Here is a 12854-nt window from a genome sequence, read left to right as displayed (position 1 = left end):
TATATATTTCCACAGAAAGACAGACACATCAGAACATTTACCCACATCATCCCTGCCCAGGCAGAAGATCTGTAGGAAAAATATTGACAACACGTGTTGCTGCTTGGCAGAAATGAGGTAAAACCGCCCCCATTTTCAAGCTCTAAATGCAAAATCTCCCCATTTGCAGAGACTAAATAGGCACAATTGATCTTTCATGCAGGAGTCCTCCCCATCAACTTTCTCCCAGGTCACCACCACAAGTCAAGAGTAAATGAGACATACTGGTTTCCTCCACAATTAGTCGAAAAACATGGAACAGGCATGACAGAAAGACTACTTTAAAGAGCCTGTTCTACTCCTCACTGACCCATGTGTAACTCTCTTACAGCCAGTTGGGACACATGCAAGAAAATGAGGAAAGAATTTGGCATGTGGACTTTGAAAAAAACATCTGAGAAAGCTCCAGCCTACTAGCACTACTTTTTTTTTTTTAATCCATCATGTTTTCTCTGGGGCAGTAAATTACATTATCTTAATTTAACAGATAAAGGGATGGAAGCACTCGGATAGAGTGGAGGGGTGGAGCTGGGAAAAGTCCTACATCCCCCACCGTTCAGAAAAGTTTTCATTACCAAACTCTTTTGCTTCAGCCCAAGCCTGTCTTGGACACTTTCTCTCTACTGTTCCTTAGCTATTTTTACTTCTTTTTATTTCTCCAGCAAGCAGAACTGAGAGTGTACCAGCCACAGCATCTCCATTTCAAATGGTTTGGCTCTCCTATCCACAACATTATTTCCTGACTCTTTTTCCAGCCTGCAGCTTGCTGAGCAGAGGATTAGGATAAACTGAATCAGGCAGAAAAGGTTTTTTCCCGGATGGCCTGCAAATTCTACCTTTTCTCTCTGAGCTCAGGTACCCAGCAGCTCCCTGTTCCTGCCTTGCACTGGATACACAGAAACCTCCCTAAATTATGTGCATGTGCTCAAAGGGATTGTTTTGAAATCAAACCTTCTGAAGTGTGTCTTGAGCCCAGCTCAACTTTGGACACACTGCTGAAATTTGGATTTAATTAATTCCACTTGAGTTTTGAAATGGTGCGATACATTTTTCAGAGGTTTTTTTTTTTTTTCCCCCCATTTCCTGGATCAGAGCCTCAACCACATTCATGGAAACACTGAAGGGAAAAAAAAATCCCTAGCAATAATTCACCAAGTGGGAACTGAAAACATTTGCTGAAGAAGAAGGAACCTCTTGGTCTTTGGATGCTGGGAATAATTCAGTCTCTCCTCCCAATTCCCTAAGGCTCAAATGGCTCTTTTTCCGGCAGAGCTGTGGTTATTTGAGCAAGTTGCCCTGGGGACAAGTGCATGTTACTTGTAGGATTTGGGATGGAAAGATCAAGCACATGGATTTGTAGGCAAGAAGGGCTTTGTGTTTTAATAACTGCCAACAGCCCCACAGAAGAGACTGAGCTTGCAGGATGAAAAGTCCTCCTTGGCAGAATTTAACTCAAAGCACGCAGGGAACAAGAGACATCTCTGCCAGCATCGTCTCTTTCAACACTGCATCATCTTGCATGCAACAAATGTACCAATCCTGGCTCCAAATAACCTCCACTTTGTGTTTCTCTCCTACACTGCTGGTTTTTGGAGATGTTTCATGGTGTACCAAGTGCCCAACGAACAGAATTCCACCTGCATCACAGAGGCCTGGAAGAAGGATTAACAGGAGATCTCAACAGGGAAATTGTACAAAATCTCTCTCATTCTGCATTTCTCTGCAACTCAGTGAGCTGAATCCTCTCAAAACGTCCTTCTAATGCCCTCTGGCCATGGTGGATGGAGAGGACTCCCTCTTCACCCAGCCCCAGCCCCATCTCTCTTGGAGCAAGGGAGGGTCTCCTCATTCCCAGACAGAGGCCAGCACATCCTCGAGGGCTGCAAGGGTGGTTCCATTTCCTGACATTCAGCTATGCCACTAGCAACCATTGCCAAATTTCTTCCTGATGAACAATGGACACAGTCAGGACCTGAACTTCCTAGACCCTGCTCATGTTTTCCAAAAACCAAACCCCAATTCTATTTACAAACAGAGGAGGAGATCTAATATGCACAAATCCATCAGAAATTAGGTCTTGATTAGCAATGAGCATCTTTGCAAGTGGTCTGCCAGGTAAAAATGGGTGACTGAAACTAATCTGAAACAGGAGTTAAATTCTGAATATTGGCCTGACTACAAGGAGAGCAGATTTTGAAGTAATTGCTCCCTTCTTGAAAAGCATTCAGAGCAGCAGAAAGTGTTAATGTGTGGTCATCACCCAGCTTCCATTATTTAAGCTGCTAGCAGGTAAAATGAACTGCCAACCTGCATGGAAAAAAACATCCATCTATTTCCCATCTGTCATATTTTCTCAAATCCATTCCACATAAATCTGAATACACACGAGACAAAGTACATACCATTGGCCTCAATTCCACTTCAAAAATATACAGCACGACCAAAGACAAACCACAATCCCACAACTAAGCACACATTTCAGGACACATGCACTATACAGCCATACTTTCCTTTACTTCTACAAAGAAATAATTTCACCAGTTTTGTACACCCGTGTTTAGTGATTGCTAACAGGGTCTCACTCCAAGATTCTCGTCACCTTTAATGACTCTGACCCCTAAGAAAACCAGCAAAACCCAGACTGGATTTGATCCAAATTTCCAGGACTGCAGACCAATAGTGTCCAGTCTATATGCAATGGTGTCTGTAGATTTTAGCCTTCTGAGTGACATTTTGTGATGCAGACAGGAGACAGCAGTGGAGTCTGACACCTCTCTTGAATGGCCACTGTCTCCCTCCAGTCCCTGCTAGCCCAGGCACTGGGTAGAGAAGGAGGGAGTTTCTTCTTAAGCAATGGAAACCAAGAGTTTAAAGTGAAGAGTGCCAGCTTAATCTTCTGTGAATTACCAGGGATGGGTAGAAACTAAAAAAACATTACTCCATCAGTAAAATGATTGTCCATTGACAGATAAAATATTTAGGTTAAAATCAGCACCTCAAAATGTAAGTGGAAGACAGGTTACCTCATTTTGATCAATTGGAAGTAGAAACGATCCGTTTTGGTTTGAAGTAACTAACTCAACAGTTAAACAAAGTGAAAAAAAAAATTAAAATGGAAATGAGTTGAGGCTTTTACTTGAACCAAGATGCCTCTTGAATGTCTTGGCATGAACAGTGACTTTCCCAAATCTCTTGACGCTGTTTATTTCTAAATACCGGATGTCTGGTTTGCTGGGAGCGTGTGTGTGTGTGTGAAGTATTTGCCTGACTTGTCTGCCCCAATGTCACAATCACAGCGCAGACTTCAAGAACTCCTGGCACAGGGAGAAAACACAGAAAGCAGACAAAGGGTAGAAGAGAGCATTTATGACATTTGGAACTGTTTTTCCAGTAATATGCACTAGAGTCTCCTCCGTAGCAATCTGGGGAGTCCAAGTCTTGCTGTGGTGGTGTCACCTGGCACAGAGGGGCAGAAGGGAACCAGCACAGAACATACAAGTGAAAACTCTGGCACCTCAGAGAAGCCTGTGGTTTTCCATACACCCAGTTGGGTTTCTTCAGAAACCCTTCCTGCATTTCTGGGGAGAGGCTTTGCAATAGAGAATAAAAGCTTGTCTGCCCTGTGGGACAAGACACTGGCTCCTCACAAAGGGTTTTCCCAGCACAGTCCCCAGCACTGCAGAGCCATGTGACATCACAAGGCTTGTTATTCCACCCTGCTCCTTCCAGTACACTGACAGAAGGCGCTCTGCTAATTACTGGTAATCAATTGCAGACTTTGTTTACAAGGATCTAATCTTCAGCTTCATAGCAAAACCACTGCACACCTAAGCTCAGCTAAAGATGCTGGTCATCTGCCATCAACAAGGCAAGAGCTGGCTGGGTAGGAACACCGAGCCTCTGTCTCCTTCCACATTTAAGAGAAAAGCAGTGTTCCTGCTGTTGGGCTGTTGCCAGAGCTATTTCCATCAAGTGAACCTACCGTGGACAGCAGACCTGTGCAGTCAAGAATTTAACAAGCCAGAATGTCTCCCATGATATTTGGGCTACTAAAGACGGCCAGCTCAGCCCAGCAGGTTTCCTCCAGCAGCTTGCTAAGCTGTCAGCCACGGATGCCCCTTGCTGTCTCCACACACAGGCTGGCAGCACAAGGGGCCAGGCACGCTCCTGGACTTAACAAACCACAGAAAGCCCAAACCAGCATGACAGCAGACACAAACAAGAATGCAATTAGTGCTGGATTATAAATCTCTGGCTAGGTACCTGGAAACACTTGCATTGTGAGAGAAAGCAACAGCCTTGCTTATGGCATTTGGGCTTAATTTAGGTCACGATTACAGACAGGGTGCTCGGAGCTGGCAGGGGTCAGATGGCAAATCAAAAACAGGCTCGTATTTGTCTTGCCTCCTGCTGCTAGCCTCACCTTTCCAGCCCCACAGCCCAGACAGAGGCAAGCACTGTTCTCCCCTGGCCAGCTGGTGAGCAGCAAGTGTGGTGCAATTCATGCGTACTCTGCTTGCACTGTGTCTGTCCATGCAACAGGAGAAAAGACAACATAGTTGAGTTTTTTGCTCTAAAGAGCATTTTTAAATCAAGAAAGCAGAGATGTCCAAAGCCAGCAAGGGGAGCGTGCAGGTCAGCTTCTGTGTGGGGAATCTGAGTTGAAGACATGCACAGCCTTGTGATCAGAGTACCCAGACTTTTGAAAAAAGATCTCAGGGCAGCCGTGCAGCTCCATCTCACAGACAGGGTGACAACCCAGAGCATGGCAGACCCAAGACCTTTGCTGGCTCTCAGGCACATGCCAGTGAGTAGGATCAAGCAATGAATTTAGAAACTCCCTGGCATCCCCAGAACCACAGTGCAGGCACGTCTGTCTGAGCAGCCTCCCAGCCTTGACAGAGAGGAAGGAGCCGTGACTCACCCAGAACTGGAGGGGAGGTGCGAGACTCCAGACCTCAGCATCCCACCACTGGATCCTGCCATCCCTCCTGAAGCATTTCAGGGCTGGTTTTCATCCTTGCTTGAGTGGGATCGAGAAGCCAGGAGGCAATCCTGTGAACAGAGTGTGGAAGGGACTTTAACAGGAACATTAATAAATGAACTGCCTCTTCAAAGAGCCAGACGGTGTTTGAAGTGTTAATGGTTGAAGGCTACTGTATGATTTAAAAGCTTGCTGGTGTGGACACTGGCTGGCTTTGTTTGAGGTCGTTTGCATTTCAGGCCCACCAGCTCTCATTCATCTCCAGAGAGGCAAATTTAGCTGTCACTTGAACTGAACCCTGACTGACACTTCATGCTGATTTTCTCAGGAGTTTGGTGGCTGGACAGTCAGTCCTGGCAGAAAAGCAATACAAAACTAACTGCAAAGGTTTGGATCTGATCTAAAATCCCTCTGAGTCCCTGCAAAACATTCCTCTGATATCAGTAGGTTTTGGATGAGGGCCATCACAAACAAGACACGTGCTAAAGTACATCACAGTTATTTCTATACAGGAGGGCAAAACAGGTTTCTGAGGGAAAAGTAGCAGCTGGAGAGGGAAGTGGGAGTCTGGTCCCCCAGCAATAGCCTGTGCCTCAATGAGTGCCAGGTTAGCCAAGGAAGAACAATGGTCCCAGCTTTCCTATCCTGGCCTCTTGGGCACATTTGGGCTTCTGCCAATATGCCTGGAGAGTCTTAAATGCACAGAGCAATCAGGCTCCAGTTTCTCCTACCAGTTTGCAGATATCCTACGACCTGTAGCATTTTACTCTTTAACCCCACGCTATTGTGAATAGGGCTGTGAAGTACAACAAGCAGCACATCAGAAATCAGGCAGCCCAGGTTTTCCTCTGGCAAAGCAAGGCAAAGAAAAGTTCTTGAACTCGGCTCTTTGAAGCTCGAGATAACTTTCAAAATAATAGGCAGCTCAAAATAAAAAACTTCCACTTAACAGACAGAAGACTATTACTACAACTAAAGCTGTCTTGAAGCAGAGTGGGTCAAGCACAGCCACCTCAAAGCTCTTCCCCTGCCAGAGTGCAGTGTCAGATGCTTAAGGAAGGCCTTGCCAGAGGAATCTGTGCATCCTTTCAGCAATTAACAATTGGGCATCAAAGCTTTTTGTGCACACAGCCTGTAGGACAGGATTTGTTCCTTAGTGCTGTTCTCTATGGCTCCATTCCCCATGGCTCTGTACTCAGCTAGCATGAAAAAGATGCTTCCTAGACCTGATTACATCAGCAATCATGTGCCACAGTCAATTATTTCTCCATTAAATGGTTCCTAATTATGGGCAGTCACTTTCTTAGTGCTTAAGCCTGGCAAGGTAGGAGGCCCACGTTGTTTCAGTGCTCTCAGAGCAATGTGGGAGACACACACAAGAGATTAGAAGGGGAAAACACAAATTGCAAGGCAGAAGCCAAGCACACAAGCACAGAATCGACCAAACTGGTGAGACCCACAGCATGTGGGAGCACATCTTTCAGGGTACCCTGGCTTTCAAAGAAACAGAGTTCAATCTGGATGGGTCCATGACAATGCTGAGGCTGCAATCCAGCGTGCCACAAAGGATTACAAATATCCCTCTTTTCTCCCAAAAGATGGAGCAGAACAACTCCACAGGCAGTTCATTGGGACAGCTATTTTACACCTGCAGTCACTTTACCCCCTGGATCACTTTGGGCTGGGGAGTGACCATATGGGTGACACTGCTCAGGCCAGCCAGGTGGGAGGTTGCTGGGAGTCTCCTCATTTCATTTAGCACAGATGATGACAACCTTACTACAGCCTTGGATCTTCTTATAGAGAGAACTCTAGGCAGCTTGTGAAAAATAGACTCATGACATTAAATACCAGATGGCTTTTGGAAAGATGACACAGTTGGGAGAACAGCCCACTGATTAGTTTTGAGCAGCATAAGACCATACACTCTTCCTGTCTGCAGCCACTCAGACCCTGTGGCAAATGCAGCTTAAAGTATCATTTTTTAGCTATTAAAAATCTGACAAGCCTCAGTTTTTATCTGCCAGCAAATTTTCAATAACAAATTCAGGATAATCATAAATTTTATTCACCCAATAATTATCAGTGTGCAGATCAATTACTGGGTATTTAAAACCCAGGTGCTTTGCTGTGGGCATATAAAGGACATCACTCAGGTTTCTGAGAGAATCTTTGTGCTTTGATGACTTGCAAACCTCCTCTAAAATATACAGAAAAGGTACTATTTTAGCCAATCTAGAAATGCACTAAAAGTACACAAGTAATCCAGTTACAGGAAGGAACAGGGCAGATGCCAAGCCTGTCAGGGGAACAGGAGGAAAGCAGAGATAAATGTAACTTATGTGCTTTAAAAATAAATCAATACAGACAATCCTTGTTTTACTGTTTTTCCCCCAACCTGCTAAAATATGCAATTAGCTCATTTACAGATCAAGAATTGATGGTTTATGGGCAAATTTCTCCTTGTTTGCTTCCCTTCACTCCTAAAGGTTGAAGTTAATGGAAAAGTTACTAAGAAGTTTCTAGTTTGGTGTGCCTTCTAAAGTTACATGAATTTCAGTAAAATGAAAATGTTTTCTGAGAAGTTTTCAATCCCCTCCAGCCCCTGTCAGCTCCCCACACCTCCCAAACAAATCTGTGAAAAATGATATTCGTGGTAAAATTTCCATTTGGATAAAGAACATTTCATTAAGGAACAGAATGAGACACTGAATACAAAGTTCAGACCAATTTTAGTCGAAACATTGGCTACATATGCTTCCTCAAATTGCTTTTCTTCATCTGATTTCTTATTATTTTTCTGCATTTTATTTTCAATAGAAAAAGATATTCTGATAAAACAAGACTTGGAGGTTCTCAGGTTGAACCATATAAAGGTTTTGTATCTCCTGGGTGCTTCACAGACCAGGATTTTGTTTGTTTAAAATAGGCACTACATTTATTCCAAATAAACTCCATAAATCAATCTATGTAATAGAAACCAGAAAAGTTTATGCAAAACAAATACAGAAAGTCATAAATACTGCATTTAAGATGTCATTTTTGTGGCTGGTATGTTTCTAGGGTATGTTTTTACTGTTTGTGGGATAAGTTTTTCAGAAACATTAAAATCTTTCCTCCCTTCCATTCTCTATAGGTTTATCCCAAAGAAATAATGAGCCGAACTCTATAAACCAGCATTTATTAAATCCAAATGGGCACTTCATCTTACAGTAGCTTTCAATATAATCTATTTGATCTTTCAAAGTAGTTGGAAAATTATTTCAAGGGGAACTTTCACAGAACAAATTAACTTGAAAGAAGAGAACATTTTTATACCCCAAAGAGGGAGGAAAGCAATTTCCTCAGTTTTCCCCTTTCTGGATTCCCCTCAGCCCAAATGCAGATGCACAGATTTGGAGACACAATCTGGGGCTGCTGTTGCCTGATCTTGGCAGGGATGCCAGAAGCTCACAGAAAGCAGAGCCACAGACTCGTGGGGCCAGGAGGCTACAACCGTGACAAGTTCTTCTTTGGGGAAGCTCCAGATTGCAGAGGAGACGAGAAGGAGCAGACTCATGGAAACTAAAAATGGTTTGCTCAAGCTGCAATTAAAAATCCACCTCTTAAAAGTTACCCTCTGTATTTTTAGAGGGACTTTTATTTCCTGCCTGCTACAGCTCTTCAAACTGCTTGTTAAGTCAGTAGATAAAAATAGCACTGGGGCCATAACCTGCTCAGCAGATCCAGGCACCTGCCAGTTTTAAGAATCCAAACATTAAGGCAGTAAAGGGACACTGAGAGGGTGGAGCCCCACATAGATGGGTGTTGGGGTGTTCCACCAAGAGCTAAATCCATCACTTGGCAAACATGATGTCCCTGTTCTCTCTCCAACAGCCCACTGTTTCTCTTTGGATTCATTCAACTCCTCCAAGCATTAAAAAGCCTTTCTGAACAAGTTTCTTAAATTAACAGCAGGACACTAGGAATCTTCGTTCAGTCCAAAAACCCTGTATGAATTTTCGTCATCAGACCAAAGTAAAAAGGCCAATTTTCTCTGTCTCCATGCAGGTGGAGGCTGCAGGAACCAAACAGAGAATGCAGCTGACAAGGACTAGGCATTTTGGGTCACGAGGGTGAGACAGCCAAAGGAAAAAAAAAGACATGAATGTCAGAGGATTTGGAAGTAGCCTGCCTGAAGCATTTCATCCAAGGCCTGGATCACACCATTCCCTACAGCACACATTGCTGAAGGCTTCTGTCTCCACAGTCTGCTGCTCTACATTCCCTTAATGGCTGGCAAGGTTACCTGAGGAGTGCTAACTTCACCATCCTAAGCTGTAGAGAAAAATACTAAGATTTTGAAAAAGTCTTTAGAAAAAGAGGATTCCCTTAGTGTGCTCTTTCAGAGATCAGATATTTGTTTCATCCTTTTGGTGAAGTTACAGAAAAGCTTAAAGAATTTACAGTTTGTAAGTTAATTTCTTCTTTTGGGCTGAATTACTGTTAAGGTCACACAGTACTGGGAGCTATAACACAAGAAGTACCCCAGTACCCAGCAGGTTTTCTTCCACAGCTGCACAGTGAGGTAGGGAAGGGCTGAGGAATACTTTGTCCTTATTTTAGAGGTGAGGAACCTGAGGCATGATGTGAGGACAAATATATGATTTGGCCAACATCAGGAAACAGCCAATGGCAGGTCCTGAAAGCCTCATTTTGGTACCCAAGCAATAAATTCCTCTCCTGCTTCAGTAATGATAGGGGTGTCTTTTTGATTTCTACCCTTCAGTTTGGACTGCAGACAAGCCTTTCTCAGATGTCCATGAAAACTTTAAATCCCACTGAGCAAAACAGAAACCCTGCTGGTAGATGTACACAGTGAAGAAATTTCCAGCACTCTGGGCACAATGTAGGATCTGCCAAGAGCACAAATTTTATCACCTCTCACTGGACACCTACTTCCTCCAGCACCCAAAAGCCTACACAGAGCCAACAACAACCAAACTCCAGACAGGAGCTACCCACTGGCTCAGTACTCTGAGAAACCTCAGCTCACCTTTAACCACCTTGCTCAGCACAAACAATCTTTGTCTGAGCTAAGAGCCACAGCCTGGCACTTCTCTCTGGGCCAGCTACAAAGCTTCCCTGTACTCCACATAACCTTCCAAGAGAGACAAAATCATCTGCTGCTCCATGGTTAACCCAGGCAGGTGGTTTTACCACAGGCTGCTCAGTGGATGCTGTGTTCCACCCCAGAGGGGGATGGATTTCATTTATTTAAAATGGGAGTGGAGGAACAGACAAGGGAACGAAGCAATGCTTTTATGATGTGTTTCCTGAAGGAATGTTGGGAAGTCCAATTCACATTAGGGAGTCTCTTATTCTCCTGTCATAATTAAGAAATAGTCCACCTCTGCTTATCTGTAGATCTCTGACTGGTTTCTCCTAGGAGAATCAGAAGGAGGTTGCAGAACTGACAAAAATGTGACAAGAAGGGATCCACCAAAGAGTTGCAGGCCATGTTGATAAGTTATAAAACTAGATAGCTGGAGCAGGCAAAGCTCTTCAGAACAGCAGACATCCCTGCCCATCAGGGAGCTGCAGTCATGCTAGATAAGGGCATTTCAAAGGGAGCTGTGCAGTCACAGCCTCCAAAACTTCTGCTTCAGCCAAGTTTGAGGAAGGCTGTTGACAAGGAAGGGAACTGTAATAAATGGGTAACTCCTGTGATAAGGCACAAAACTATTTATAGCAACCTTGAACTCCACTGCTGGTTAAATCTACATGATGAAGAGACACCAAACAAGACATCTCTCCTCTTCAGGCAGCTGGATTAATCCAGCAGAGCAGAAAGTATCCACAGGGAGCCTGATACTCCTGTATGTTGACCCAGGAAAGGGGCAGCACGGCACGAAGCTCAGCAGAGTCTGGAAAAAGTCTCTCCTAAGAGCATCTCTAGACATTTGCCCTTTTCCATTCCAGTGAGGAAAATCAAGTGAAAGAAATTTGGAGAGCCTTAGATGGATAAGACTCACCCAGAATGTCTGTATGCAGGCCAAGGTTTTGCAGAAGAGGCTGATGATGTTTTGGGATGGGAATGCAGAGAGGTAGTGGGGTGTGTAACACTGGAGGCACGGGGCTGCTGAATGGCCAGCAGGCTGGGTGTAAATGGGATCAGCGAGATGCCAGGGGAGCAGCATTGCCACGTTACAAAGCATGGGTGGGATGTGCAGGAGCAGGGGATGTGCAGGAGCAGGGTCTCCCTCGTGCAGCCCTTGGCAAGCTGCTGCAGGGAGGAATTCTGCTCCTGCAGACGCAGAGGAGCTGTCAGGGGACAGAACACTCCTCCCAGCTCTGGCAGAGACTGTGCAGATGCTCTGGCCAAGTCACGTTTTAACAGCCCCATGCCTCAGTTTCCCCAGCTGTAAACTATTACAGGGATGTTTTGTGGCTGAATGCAGCCCATACTGACAAAGCAGGCAGAGCTCTTTGGACGGATGATCCCAAGGAATAGAAAGCATTTACTTGAGATTTTTTTCCTGTGCTTCTCTCTGATCTTTGATGCTGACACCTAAATAATTTACAACGTGAAGAAGGAAGGAAAAGACCAGAAGCAATCACACCAAAGCATCCAGCCTCCTCCAGGCATGGCCCAGGAGTTTTGGGGAAGGAAGGAATGTGCTCCCACCCCACCCCTCCATCAGTCCTTCTGCATGATGACATGCAAGTGCTTGTTGATCAGTTTATGGATCTGGGGACTGACAGACTTTGAAGTCAGAGCTTGGCATCCCCAGTTATATGCTAGGACTTGAAACGATCAAAGCTACCAGCATTTTTGAGGCCTCATGAACGAGCTGCACTGGTAATGGAAGCTCAGAATTCAGGATTGGCTCCTAATCTCCCCAAGAGCGTCACAAGCATGAGCACACATTCTGTGGGCAATTTGGTGGCCTTTCAGTGTCTGCATTCCATGCTGGGAGCTGCAGAAGGAGGGCACACTACAGCTGCACACATTGCACTACTCATTGCTGTTTCCTTGTGTGAAGGATGTATTCTGCAAGCAATTCTAGGCAGGATTTCCTCCAAAGAGGCACTAATGACAACAAAAACCTTAGCTCAGCTTTTAGATTCCAGCTGGAGTTTGCAGATGTGGTAGACAGGGATAAATATCCTCGTTTTTTTCACAAGAGTGACTCTTCTAGGTGGAGGGACTGCAGTGTCTTTGTTACAGGGTCAGATCCTGGACAAGGGCTGTTTGGTGTTCCAGCCCTTTTAAAGTGAACATATCTGAGCTGGAGGAGAAAGAAAAAGAAGATACAGAAGAGCTCTGAGGGCACAACTGCCTCTCAACAGTCAGAGAGTGACCTTCTTTCATGAGGCATCTGGGACACAGATATGAGCTGCTTCCAGTCTGATGTGGCTGGAAGGGGCAGAGGGCAGAATCCATGTGAGAAGTTTTACAACCTGCAGCCTGAGTGTCAATCTAGCAGCCTAGATGATCTGTGTGTAGTGCACAGGTATAAATCAAACTCCTGAATATGACTTTTCTTTGATTAACATGTCCAACAACTTCCTTGCAATGCTCTTTGAAATTTGAACAAGCAAAGCTCTGTCCCAGCAGCCCCATTAAATTGCATGGTGGAGAGAGGAGCAGCAGGAATGCAGGCTGGTCAAACAGCCTTTTGATAGACCAGACTTGCTCAGCTCAGAAATGCTGTCTGAGTGCAAGCTCCAGCTACGTGCCCAGACTGCTCTGGCCTGCTCTCACACTCAGGTCCTGCACACACTGCCAGTGCCTGCACACCAGACCCTGATCCTTCACTGAGTGGCTGCCCTTCAATTCCAGTCTTGC

General features: G+C 44.9%; 1 long non-coding RNA gene across 1 annotated transcript in view; it reads right to left on the bottom strand.

Moving 5' to 3' along the window:
- The window catches only part of LOC148221620 (uncharacterized), a 60595-nt gene extending 55516 nt beyond the window's left edge, over positions 1-5079 (bottom strand). The window contains exon 1 of the long non-coding RNA XR_015807609.1: positions 4964-5079. This is a non-coding gene — a long non-coding RNA (uncharacterized LOC148221620). The remainder of the gene's footprint in view (positions 1-4963) is intronic.
- Between the last annotated feature and the right edge of the window lie 7775 nt (positions 5080-12854).

The sequence above is a fragment of the Sturnus vulgaris genome, chromosome 19, assembly GCF_052056855.1.
Source record: "Sturnus vulgaris isolate bStuVul1 chromosome 19, bStuVul1.hap1, whole genome shotgun sequence".
Classification (NCBI taxonomy): Eukaryota; Metazoa; Chordata; class Aves; order Passeriformes; family Sturnidae; genus Sturnus; species Sturnus vulgaris.
This window is presented reverse-complemented; position numbering and strand designations above follow the sequence as displayed.